General features: G+C 51.3%; 2 pseudogenes; both read right to left on the reverse strand.

Moving 5' to 3' along the window:
* Positions 1 to 394: 394 nt before the first annotated feature.
* On the reverse strand, positions 395 to 804 carry LOC144714944 (14 kDa proline-rich protein DC2.15-like; annotated as a pseudogene).
* Positions 805 to 10,839: 10,035 nt separating this feature from the next.
* Positions 10,840 to 11,223, reverse strand: LOC144714954 (cortical cell-delineating protein-like; annotated as a pseudogene).
* Between the last annotated feature and the right edge of the window lie 270 nt (positions 11,224 to 11,493).

Below are 11,493 nucleotides of genomic sequence, written 5' to 3' on the forward strand. Positions count from 1 at the left end.
AAAAGACATTGAAAAGCCGGAGCGGATGTTTATTAGTATGTGCCCTACAATGAAAGAAGCCAACACAGAGGTGTATGACCGAGAGTCTTTTTTAAGGTTTATTATCCGAAGATAAATGTGTGTCAACCAAGGACGCCTTGCACGGTGCGCTGGAGGGCAGAACACGAGGAGGAGGAGAGAGGAGCCTCGCTTATTATCAGGGACGATCATAGCGGTCAGGCCTTAAACAAGATGTCAGACCGGGCGGGTGGAAGGGGCTTGAGACAGAGGCTGTTACAAGGGGGCGACATGAACTGAACGGAATGCTGATGACTAGGAAAGACGAGGAGGGTTGCGGCAACAAAGTTACGGAAAATCCGGCGTGAAATCTGTGCGGATAACGCCGGGCAGCTCCTTAGCATCCAAGGAGTTGAACCTGCTGGGCCGCAGGCCTTGAGCAACAGGTTTATGTCCCCCGGGAGGTTGACGTCGACGACGAGCCCAAGAACGTTAATCTTGGCTACGGCACAGAGGCATTTACCGGCCTGCACAGGCGTAAGGGTTGCAATCAGCGCACAGCAGCTGCTCGTGACGGCATCGGTGATTCCACCGATCTTGATGAGGTTGAGTGCAGGACCGCACGCGGCAACTTGGAGGAGGCCGCCGACGCAGCTAGTGATAGCCGTGAGCAGCTGTGCCGATGCAAGTGGGAAGAGAACCAGGTTTAGGATCAAGAAGGTCGCCACAAGTTCAGTCTTCCCGGCCATGGTAAAGTAGAGACTTGGGGGGCGGCGACGGGGGGCAGGGAAACAAAGATGAGAAATATGGAGGCCCGGATGATTTTGAGGTGCATGCGCCGCTATATATAGGGAACCCAGAGGGGCCAGGTGTCCGGGTCAAAGCATCCATGTAAAGTCACACGCTGAAAGGGAGAGGTTTGATGACGGCGGCAGTTGGCGAGTGGGGTGGGGGAACGATCCAGCGGCGCGCCCTCCTGGCCTCCTTTTGCGTAGTCTTGCATCCCGATAAACGGGGAAAAAAACATCTCGCGGTTGGAGGACTGATATTAAGGCCACGAACAGCGACGTGGATTTCAAAGAGATATGCTGTGTGGCCGGGGCAACGCACGCAGAGAAGAGGGCGGCGTGTTACCGCGTATACTTGGAGGTCGATGTGGACGCGACCTGATGCTTAGAGGAACTGAGGGGGCGGGGCCGGCGTCACACATCCAGCGTAAGTACATTGGGCCATCCTCAACATCACGGGCGATGCTTCTCAGCGTCGCACCAGCTGAGGCCGGAATAAGCTTTAACGACCACATCCGCATGGCAGGTGCACAACGCAAGACTTTTAACGAGTTTAAAACGCGAATTAGGCTCGGAAGGTGTGAAATGCTCCCCAGTTAGCCTGGCGCGCTCAGGATAAAATCAAGGCCCTGCTTTACTAGGCCCCTTGGGGTCTGGGAAGCCTCCCAGAGCGAGACCCGCTTGCTAACTCCCAGTACGGTTATGACGCCCAATAAGGTATGACTAGGCGTTTAATCCTAGTCTCGCGCACACGGCTGATATTGTATCACAAGTTTCAACGCCATTCTGCAACACCACTCAACACCATTTCTAAAGAGCATCACCATTTTGTCCATCGTTGCTGCACGTCTCCCACATCCCATCCCCTCATCAACCCCAAAGATCCACCGCCCACACTAACATCGTCATAAACATATAAAAGGCTGGACGGCCTTCGCCATAACACTGGAAGGCCAGCCCCTAACTCCTAATCACAGCAGGCCTCGGGCTACGCCCGACGCCATTGTATTTATGGAGATGCTTACTGCGCAAAGGGGGGATTCATTTAGGAGTCAGCATCGAGTACTAAAGGCCGGGCCTAATCCAGAAAATAAAAAAAACGGCCATATGGACAAATGGGTCCTTGGTCCAACCCACCCCTTGAAAATCCTACGCGGCCCTGAGCGACGTAACCCCTCCGCAAACGGAGAGTTGGGCGGCGAGCGCAGACGGAGAGAGGGACAGACCCCAAGAGAAGTTGACAAACAGACAAAGACACATGCAGAGAGAGAAAATTCGGGACGTTGGGTTTGGGAGAGACACGAAGATAGCGAAAAGAGAGAGAGCGAAGGAGAGCCAGAGAGAAGGACAGCGAATAAGACACTCAGCGAGAGAGATAGAGATTGAGGGGGAGAGATATAGGGATAGCCCGCGAGGGAGGGAGATTTAGAGAGAGAGCCAGAGAGGAAAAAAGAGAAATAGCGAAGAAGAGAGACGGCGAGAGATCGCGAAGAAGGGAGCGAGAAAAAGAGAGCCAGGGAGGAAAAAAGAGAAATGGCGAAGGAAAGAGAGGGGGAGAGAGGGATAACACGGGAGAGAGAGAGAGAGATCGCAAATAAGAGAGCGCAAAATGAGAGTCACAGAGAGGTAGAGAGAGCGGGAGATAACAAAAACCCGGGCTAGAGAAACAGAGCGGCCGACAAAGAGATAACGAGAGACCGAGAGAGACCGCGAGCGACACAAAGAGATTCCAAGCGAGAGAGAAAGACAGAGAGAGGGGGCGGGGGGGAGAGAGATAAAGAGAGACAGAGGGCGAGCGAGATTCGCAGAGAGAAACGCACAGAGATTGCGAGAGAAAGGAAGGTGAGAGCGAGAGAGAGAGTGAGTTTGGGAGAGAGAGAGACACAGTACGAGAGAGAGAGAAAGAGTGAGTGAGCTTGCGGAAGAGAAGGAGAGAGCGAGGCACAGAGATAGATTGCGAGCGAGAGAGAGAGAGAGAGAGGCGGAGAGTGAAATTGCGGGAGGGATGGAGAGAGAGAGAGAGGGACAGTGAGATTCCGGGGAAGAGAAAGAGAGAGAGGCAGGGACGGAGAGTGAGATTGCGGGAGAGAGAGAGAGAGAGAGAGAGAGAGAGAGAGGGAGAGAGAGAGAGCGGGAGAGAGAGAGAGAGAGAGAGGGAGAGTGAGAGTGCGGGAGAGAGAGAGAGAGAGAGAGAGAGAGAGAGAGAGAGAGAGAGAGAGAGAGAGAGAGAGAGAGAGACGGAGAGTGAGATTGCGGGAGAGAGAGAGAGAGAGAGAGAGAGAGAGAGAGAGAGAGAGAGAGAGAGAGAGAGAGAGAGACGGAGAGTGAGATTGCGGGAGAGAGAGAGAGAGAGACGGAGAGTGAGATTGCGGGAGCGAAAGAGAGAGGAGAGTGAGATTGCGAGGGAGAAAGAGAGGTAGAGACACAGTGAGAGAGAGGGAGAGAAAGAGAGGAAGAGTGAGATTTCGGGAGCGAAAGAGAGAGGGGAGTGAGATTGCGGGGGAGAAAGAGAGGTAGAGACACGGTGAAATTTGCGAGAGAGAAAGGAGAGGTTGAGAAAGAGTGAGACGGCGAGAGACACCTTGTGTGTGTGGGTCTCTTAGAGAGAGAGCGAGAGGTGAGGGAGAGCCGAAGAGAGATTTACGCGACCAACGTAGATAAGAAAAAAACAGAGGGACAAAGATCGAGAGAATGAAACGAAGAGAGTGAGAAATGTGAAATTGCGTGCGGGAGGGTGAACGCAAGTGAAATGAGCTGGAAGAAAAACCGAGAGACGGAAGTTCAAGAGCGGTGAAATGCACTGGGCTCCGAAAGAGAAGGGAAAATCCCTTTTTCTCTGAGAGAAATGCAATTGCCTAGAAAATAAAAGTTCAAGAGCGGTAGAGCATAGAAAATTCAAGAGAAAAAAAAAAGGGAGAAACAGAAACAGTCGTTAAAGTAGAAGAGAGAGCGCCCAGTAAAAAAGGAAGAGAAAGGGAGAGAGACAGAGAGAACTGGAGAGAGGTAGGGTGAATAAGAAGAAAGGAGAAAACGAAGGAGAGATAGTGCGTGAGAGATGGCGAGAGCAGATGACAAAATCCGAAGAAAAAAGCCGAGGGACGGCAACCCTGGTCAAAACAGATGGAGAGATCGTTTGGGAAAGAGAGAGATAAGGATAGAAAGAGAGAGAAAGAGGGGGAGAGAACAAGAGAGCCGTAAGAAAGAGAAAGAGAGAGATTGACCAAAAGCAAAAGAGGTAGAGACCCAGACAGACACATCAACAAGAAGAATGAGACGGAGACCAGGGGGGATAAAGAAGAGGCGCTAGATTGAGATAGAGAGCGAGAGAGAGGGAGGGAGATAGAGAGGGAGATAGAGACCAAGAGATCGCAAAGAGAACGTGAGAGAGACCAAGAAATAGAGTGTAAGAGAGAGACCAAGAGATAGGGAGAGAGAAAGTAAGTGAGAGAGAGAGAGAGAGAGAGAGCTCAAGAGACACATTAAGAGAGAAAGAGGGTGAGAGACAGAGACGGAGAGAAACGCAGAGCCAGAGAGACAAAGCGAGTAAGATGGGATGCCAAGAGAGAGACAGAAAGACACGGGGAGGCAGAGTGAGAGAAACTGAGTCCGACAAACAGTGTGGTAGAGAGAGAGAGAGAGAGAGAGATAGACGCGTAAAGATGGAGCGAGAGAAAGAGAGTAAGAGGGAGACGGAGAGGGAGAGAGGGGGGAGGGAGAGATTGAGATTAAGAGAGAAAACAATATGAGATACATGGGCAGACAGAGATACAGAGAGAGACACACACACACACAGAAAGAGGCCCTTGATTCAATAGGAGGAAGACCTACATCTGTAAGGTGGAGGGTAAAGAATCTACCGCATGATTGAATACTGTATGTCAGAATGCTTGTTAAAGATAACCTAATATTTTTCTTGAAGATCCGCAAATTTTCCTTCCTCGGCATCTTCGAGTGGCAGAGAATGCACTTGGCCTACTGGGGAACGATTTCATTATTATCCGTCAGACTTACTATGAAATACTGTTCATTCGCGACCAAATATTTGGGCTTCAAAATGGACCATCTTTTCAACCTTTCATGCCCAAATATTGTGCTTGAAAACGCATGATCTTTTGCAAGCTTTCCTGGCGTAATACCGCGCTCAAGATGGATGATTTCGCTGTTAAAATTACTTTACAACGCTTAAGATCGAGCTGGCTAACGGGTATGCGATGCTAGTTCTGCGAAGAAGAACCGGTCGCTGAAGAGATCAGCGCTTTGGTCGGGAAAGCCCGTGACAACTGATCATCGCTCTCCCTTGGGCTAGTGTTTAGAAGACATTCTTCGATTCGGACGCATCTTCGCCTTGCTTACAACAGTGAGCTCCCCGTGTCCCGCTGAGAGCGCCCTAGAATGATTCTGTAGTTTCATTTCCCACACTGTCTTCCTGACTTTTATGATACTCTGGGGCTCCTCTCGAGAGTTCTCGAGGCTTGAGAAAAGACATTGAAAAGCGGAGCGGATGTTTATTAGTATGTGCCCTACAATGAAAGAAGCCAACACAGAGGTGTATGACCGAGAGTCTTTTTTTAAGGTTTATTATCCGAAGATAAATGTGTGTCAACCAAGGACGCCTTGCACGTGCGCTGGAGGGCAGAACACGAGGAGGAGGAGAGAGGAGCCTCGCTTATTATCAGGGGACGATCATAGCGGTCAGGCCTTAAACAAGATGTCGACTCGCGGGGGTGGAAGGGGCTTGAGACAGAGGCTGTTACAAGGGGGCGACATGAACTGAACGGAATGCTGATGACTAGGAAAGACGAGGAGGGTTGCGGCAACAAAGTTACGGAAAATCCGGGCGTGAAATCGGTGCGGATAACGTCGCGGGCAGCTCCCTTAGCATCCAGGGAGTTGAACCTGCTGGCCGCAGGCCTTGGGCAACAGGTTTATGTCCCCAGGGAGGTTGACGCCGACGACGCAGCCCAAGAACGTTAATCTTGGCTACGCACGCAGGCATTTACCGCCCGCACAGGCGTAAGGGTTGCAATCAGCGCACAGCAGCTGCTCAGGACGGCATCGGTGATTCCACCGATCTTGATGAGGTTGAGTGCAGGATCGCACGCCGCAACTTGAGGAGGCCACGACAGCTAGTGATAGCCGTGGAGCAGCTGTGCCGATGCAAGTGGGAAGAGAACCAGGTTTAGGATCAAGAAGGTCGCCACAAGTTCAGTCTTCCCGGCCATGGTAAAGTAGAGACTTGGGGGGCGGCGACGGGGGGCATGGAAACAAAGATGAGAAATATGGAGGCCCGGAGGATTGCTGTAGGCGGCAGGCGCCGCTATATATAGGGAACCCAGAGGGGCCAGGTGTCCGGGTCAAAGCATCCATGTAAAGTCACACGCTGAAAGGGAGAGGTTTGATGACGGCGGCAGTTGGCGAGTGGGGTGGGGGAACGATCCAGCGCGCGCCTCCTGGCCTCCTTTGCGAGTCTTGCATCCCGATAAACGGGAAAAACATCTCGCGTTGGAGGACTGATATTAAGGCCACGAACAGCGACGTGGATTTCAAAGAGATATGCTGTGTGGCCGGGCAACGACGCAGAAGAGGGCGCGTGTTACCGCTGTATACTTGGAGGTCGATGTGGACGCGACCTGATGCTTAGAGGAACTGAGGGCGGGCCGCGCCACACATCCAGCGTAAGTACATTGGGCCATCCTCAACATCACGGCGATGCTTCAGCCGCACCAGCTGAGGCCGAATAAGCTTTAACGACCACATCCGCATGGCAGGTGCACAACGCAAGACTTTTAACGAGTTTAAAACGCGAATTAGGCTCGAAGGTGTGAAATGCTCCCAGTTAGCCTGGCGCTCAGGATAAAATCAAGGCCCTGCTTTACTAGGCCCCTTTGGGGTCCGGGAAGCCTCAGAGCGAGACCCGCTTGCTAACCCCAGCACGGTTATGACGCCAATAAGGTATGACTAGGCGCTTAATCCTAGTCTCACGCACACGGCTGATATTGTATCACAAGTTTCAACGCCATTCTGCAACACCACTCAACACCATTTCTAAAGAGCATCACCATTTTGTCCATCGTTGCTGCACGCCTCCCACATCCCATCCTCATCAACCCCAAAGATCCACCGCCCACACTAACATCGCCATAAACATATAAAGGCTGGACGGCCTTCGCCATAACACTGGAAGGCCAGCCCTAACTCCTAATCACTAGCAGGCCTGGCCACGCCCGACGCCATTGTATTTATGGAGATGCTTACTGCGCAAAGGGGGGAGTCATTTAGGAGGCAGCATCGAGTACTAAAGGCCGGGCCTAATCCAGAAAATAAAAAAACGCCATATGGACAAATGGGTCCTGGTCCAACCCACCCCTTGAAAATCCTACGCCCTGAGCGACGTAACCCCTCCGCAAACGGAGAGTTGGGCGGCGAGCGCAGACGGAGAGAGGGACAGACCCCAAGAGAAGTTGACAAACAGACAAAGACACATGCAGAGAGAGAAAATTCGGGACGTTGGGTTTGGGAGAGACACGAAGATAGCGAAAAGAGAGAGAGCGAAGGAGAGCCAGAGAGAAGGACAGCGAATAAGACACTCAGCGAGAGAGATAGAGATTGAGGGGGAGAGATATAGGGATAGCCCGCGAGGGAGGGAGATTTAGAGAGAGAGCCAGAGAGGAAAAAAGAGAAATAGCGAAGAAGAGAGACGGCGAGAGATCGCGAAGAAGGGAGCGAGAAAAAGAGAGCCAGGGAGGAAAAAAGAGAAATGGCGAAGGAAAGAGAGGGGAGAGAGGGATAACACGGGAGAGAGAGAGAGAGATCGCAAATAAGAGAGCAAATGAGAGTCACAGAGAGGTAGAGAGAGCGGCAGAAAACAAACCCCCGGGCTAGAGAAACAGAGCGGCCGACAAAGAGAAAACGAGAGACCGAGAGAGACCGCGAGCGACACAAAGAGATCCCAAGCGAGAGAGAAAGACAGAGAGAGGGGGCGGGGGGGAGAGAGATAAAGAGAGACAGAGGGCGAGCGAGATTCGCAGAGAGAAACGCACAGAGATTGCGAGAGAAAGGAAGGTGAGAGCGAGAGAGAGAGTGAGTTTGGGAGAGAGAGAGACACAGTACGAGAGAGAGAAAGAGTGAGTGAGCTTGCGGAAGAGAAGGAGAGAGCGAGGCACAGAGATAGATTGCGAGCGAGAGAGAGAGAGAGAGGCGGAGAGTCAGATTGCGGGAGCGAAAGAGAGAGAGAGAGAGGGGCAGGGAGATTCCGGGGAGGAGAAAGAGAGAGAGGCAGGGACGGAGAGTGAGATTATGGAGAGAGAGAGAGAGAGAGAGAGAGAGAGAGACGGAGAGTGAGACTCATGGAGAGAGAGAGAGCGAGAGACGGAGAGTGAGATTATGGAGAGAGAGAGAGAGAGAGAGAGAGAGAGAGAGAGACGGAGAGTGAGATTATGGAGAGAGAGAGAGAGAGAGACGGAGAGTGAGATTATGGAGAGGGAGAGAGAGAGAGAGAGAGAGAGAGTGAGAGAGAGAGAGAGAGAGAGAGAGAGACAGAGAGAGAGAGCGAGAGAGAGAGAGAGAGAGACGGAGAGTGAGATTGCGGGAGCGAAAGAGAGAGGAGAGTGAGATTGCGAGGGAGAAAGAGAGGTAGAGACACAGTGACATTATGGAGAGAGGAGAGAAAGAGAGGAAGAGTGAGATTTCGGGAGCGAAAGAGAGAGGGGAGTGAGATTATGGGGAGAAAGAGAGGTAGAGACACGGTGAAATTTATGAGAGAGAAAGGAGAGGTTGAGAAAGAGTGAGACGGCGAGAGACACCTTGTGTGTGTGGGTCTCTAGAGAGAGAGCGAGAGGTGAGGGAGAGCCGAAGAGAGATTTACGCGACCAACGTAGATAAGAAAAAACAGAGGGACAAAGATCGAGAGAATGAAACGAAGAGAGTGAGAAATGTGAAATTGCGTATGGAGGGTGAACGCAAGTGAAATGAGCTGGAAGAAAAACCGAGAGACGGAAGTTCAAGAGCGGTGAAATGCACTGGGCCCAAAGAGAAGGGAAAATCCTTTTTCTGAGAGAAATGCAATTGCCTAGAAAATAAAAGTTCAAGAGCGGTAGAGCATAGAAAATTCAAGAGAAAAAAAGGGAGAAACAGAAACAGTCGTTAAAGTAGAAGAGAGAGCGCCCAGTAAAAAAGGAAGAGAAAGGGAGAGAGACAGAGAGAACTGGAGAGAGGTAGGGTGATTAAGAAGAAAGGAGAAAACGAAGGAGAGATAGTGCGTGAGAGATGGCGAGAGCAGATGACAAAATCCGAAGAAAAAAGCCGAGGGACGGCAACCCTGGTCAAAACAGATGGAGAGATCGTTTGGGAAAGAGAGAGATAAGGATAGGAAGCGAGAGAGAGCGGGGGAGAGAACAAGAGAGCCGTCAGAAAGAGAAAGAGAGAGAGTGACCAAAAGCACAAGAGGGAGAGAAGCAGCGAGACACATCAGCAAGAGGAATGAGGCGGAGACGAGGGGGGATAAAGAAGAGGCGCTAGAGTGAGATAGAGAGCGAGAGAGGGAGGGAGATAGAGAGGGAGATAGAGACCAAGAGATCGCTAAAGAGAACGTGAGAGAGACCAAGAAATAGAGTGTAAGAGAGAGACCAAGAGATAGGGAGAGAGAAAGTAAGTGAGAGAGAGAGAGAGAGAGAGAGAGCTCAAGAGACACATTAAGAGAGAAAGAGGGTGAGAGACAGAGACGGAGAGAAACGCAGAGCCAGAGAGACAAAGCGAGTAAGATGGGATGCCAAGAGAGAGACAGAAAGACACGGGGAGGCAGAGTGAGAGAAACTGAGTCCGACAAACAGTGTGGTAGAGAGAGAGAGAGAGAGAGAGATAGACGCGTAAAGATGGAGCGAGAGAAAGAGAGTAAGAGGGAGACGGAGAGGGAGAGAGGGGGGAGGGAGAGATTGAGATTAAGAGAGAAAACAATATGAGATACATGGGCAGACAGAGATACAGAGAGAGACACACACACACAGAAAGAGGCCCTTGATTCAATAGGAGGAAGACCTACATCTGTAAGGTGGAGGGTAAAGAATCTACCGCATGATTGAATACTGTATGTCAGAATGCTTGTTAAAGATAACCTAATATTTTTCTTGAAGATCCGGCAAATTTTCCTTCCTCGGCATCTTCGAGTGGCAGAGAATGCACTTGGCCTACTGGGGAACGTACTCTATTATCCGTCGTACTCTACTATGAAATACTGTTCATTCGCGACCAAATATTTGGGCTTCAAAATGGACCATCTTTTTCAACCTTTCATGCCCAAATATTGTGCTTGAAAACGCATGATCTTTTGCAAGCTTTCCTGGCCGAATACCGCGCTCAAGATGGATGATTTCGCTGTTAAAATTACTTTACAACGCTTAAGATCGAGCTGGCTAACGGGTATGCGTGATGCTAGTTCTGCGAAGAAGAACCGGTCGCGCAAGAGATCAGCGCCTTTGGTCGGAAAGCCCGTGACAACTGATCATCGTTCCTCCCTTGGGCTAGTGTTTAGAAGACATTCTTCGATTCGGACGCATCTTCGTCTTGCTTACAACAGTGAGCTCCCGTGTCCCGCGTAGAGCGTCCTAGAATGATTCTGTAGTTTCATTTCCCACACTGTCTTCCTGACTTTTATGATACTCTTGGGCTCCTCTCGAGAGTTCTCGAGGCTTGAGAAAAGACATTGAAAAGCGGAGCGGATGTTTATTAGTATGTGCCCTACAATGAAAGAAGCCAACACAGAGGTGTATGACCGAGAGTCTTTTTTAAGGTTTATTATCCGAAGATAAATGTGTGTCAACCAAGGACGCCTTGCACGGTGCGCCGGAGGGCAGAACACGAGGAGGAGGAGAGAGGAGCCTCGCTTATTATCAGGACGATCATAGCGGTCAGGCCTTAAACAAGATGTCGACTCGGCGGGTGGAAGGGGCTTGAGACAGAGGCTGTTACAAGGGGGCGACATGAACTGAACGGAATGCTGATGACTAGGAAAGACGAGGAGGGCTGGCGCAACAAAGTTACGGAAAATCCGGGCGTGAAATCTGTGCGGATAACGCCGTGGGCAGCTCCCTTAGCATCCAAGGAGTTGAACCTGCTGGCCGCAGGCCTTGAGCAACAGGTTTATGTCCCCCGGGGGGTTGACGTCGACGACGAGCCCAAGAACGTTAATCTTGGCTACGGCACAGAGGCATTTACCGGCCTGCACAGGCGTATGGTTGCAATCAGCGCACAGCAGCTGCTCAGGACGGCATCGGTGATTCCACCGATCTTGATGAGGTTGAGTGCAGGATCGCACGCGCAACTTGAGGAGGCCGCCGACGCAGCTAGTGATAGCCGTGAGCAGCTGTGCCGATGCAAGTGGGAAGAGAACCAGGTCTAGGATCAAGAAGGTCGCCACAAGTTCAGTCTTCCCGGCCATGGTAAAGTAGAGACTTGGGGGCGCGACGGGGCAGGGAAACAAAGATGAGAAATATGGAGGCCCGGATGATTTTCAGAGGCGGCATGCGCCGCTATATAGGGAACCCAGAGGGGCCAGGTGTCCGGGTCAAAGCATCCATGTAAAGTCACACGCTGAAAGGGAGAGGTTTGATGACGGCGGCAGTTGGCGAGTGGGGTGGGGGAACGATCCAGCGGCGCCTCCTGGCCTCCTTTATGTAGTCTTGCATCCCGATAAACGGGAAAAACATCTCGCGTT

This window comes from Wolffia australiana, chromosome 2, assembly GCF_029677425.1.
Source record: "Wolffia australiana isolate 7733 chromosome 2, ASM2967742v1".
NCBI classification, from domain to species: domain Eukaryota; kingdom Viridiplantae; phylum Streptophyta; class Magnoliopsida; order Alismatales; family Araceae; genus Wolffia; species Wolffia australiana.